The sequence below is a fragment of the Ochlerotatus camptorhynchus genome, unplaced genomic scaffold (genome assembly GCF_037179485.1).
Source record: "Ochlerotatus camptorhynchus isolate MF236.1 unplaced genomic scaffold, CSIRO-AGI_Acam_v1.1 ptg000115l, whole genome shotgun sequence".
In the NCBI taxonomy this organism is placed as follows: domain Eukaryota; kingdom Metazoa; phylum Arthropoda; class Insecta; order Diptera; family Culicidae; genus Ochlerotatus; species Ochlerotatus camptorhynchus.
The window spans coordinates 25,987-27,222 of NW_027040605.1; the positions used below are offsets into that span (position 1 = coordinate 25,987).

Here is a 1,236-nt window from a genome sequence, read left to right on the forward strand (position 1 = left end):
TTATCGAGTACAATACACTCAGTGGAAAACATTACCTACAAAAGATTAACAGTTATTAACTGTCACATACCTCTATCCCTACTCATTTCCTTAACCACCCCTCTCATTGCTAATCTGTTTAATGCTATTGGTCTGCTTGCGCCTTCTTTATAGGAAGATTGGAAGATCCATTCCACAACATTAAAGGTTAGTTGCATCCCTAAGCGAACTCCCCGCATCGTAATTCTTTTGTTAATCTACTTAATGTCATTAGACCCTCTGAAGTTTCTTATTTAAGTTCATTTGATGATTTTATTTTTTCTTTCGACTGGCTAAGCCCACAGTTGGTCCATCTAGCCACCACTTTGGTTGTCTTGTTTTCTGGTTTTTGAAGCTGTTGTTGTCAGGTTTATATTTGTATTTTCTCTTCTTGGATGAACTTGTAGATTTGTAGCATGCTTTCTTCACATTTCTCATCAAAGATTTCTTCCAGCGGTTTAATGTACTCTAGCACTTGGTATTTGCTTCTGCTTATGTTGTATCGCGGGCAGTAATACAGCACATGCCGTAAGTCTTCAGTTTCTTCACGAAGATCACACAATTTGTCTTATTCAATCTTCCATTTAGCTCTCCTATCTTTCGTCAGTGTGTGGCCGCTTCTGATTCTGCTTAACATTCTAATCTGCAGGGCTGTTAGCTTTAGATTATTCGACCATATTCTTTGGTATGGGGTTTCCGCTATCTTGAAGTGCCATCTTCCTTTCGACGTTGATGTTCTTTTATATTGCTCTGTCCAATCGCTCCAGACTTCTTTCTTGCTCAAATTTATGGCATCTCCCATGATGATGCCATTGAAATCTGATTGTTTATCTGTTGTTTTTCTAACCGCAGCTTGATCCACGATTTCGTTCCCGTCAATGCCTGCATGACTGGGAATCCACTGAATTTTGATCTGCATCCTTCCTCGATTTTGGGTTTCTTTGAAAATTTCCCATGTTATAAAATTTTCATTTACCGTTTTTTTCATTCAGGAGAGTCTCGCAAGCACTCCTGGAATCAGTCAATATTACTGATTAGGCGTATTTTTTTCTTTTAGCCATTTCAACAGCCCGTAGGATGGCCATTAGCTCTGCATTTGTTATGGAGTAGCTCGTATTGATGCTGTCAGTGAAGGTTTCCTTATCTTGGTGGTCGTAGACTGCTATGGCAGTTCCACACGATCTTTTGGATCCATCCGTGAATATCAGGCTATGTTGT

The 1,236-nt window shown here is 39.4% G+C and overlaps 1 pseudogene; it reads right to left on the bottom strand.

The window, feature by feature from the left end:
* Positions 1-388: 388 nt before the first annotated feature.
* LOC135699767 (uncharacterized) lies at positions 389-937 on the bottom strand (annotated as a pseudogene).
* Positions 938-1,236: the final 299 nt, after the last annotated feature.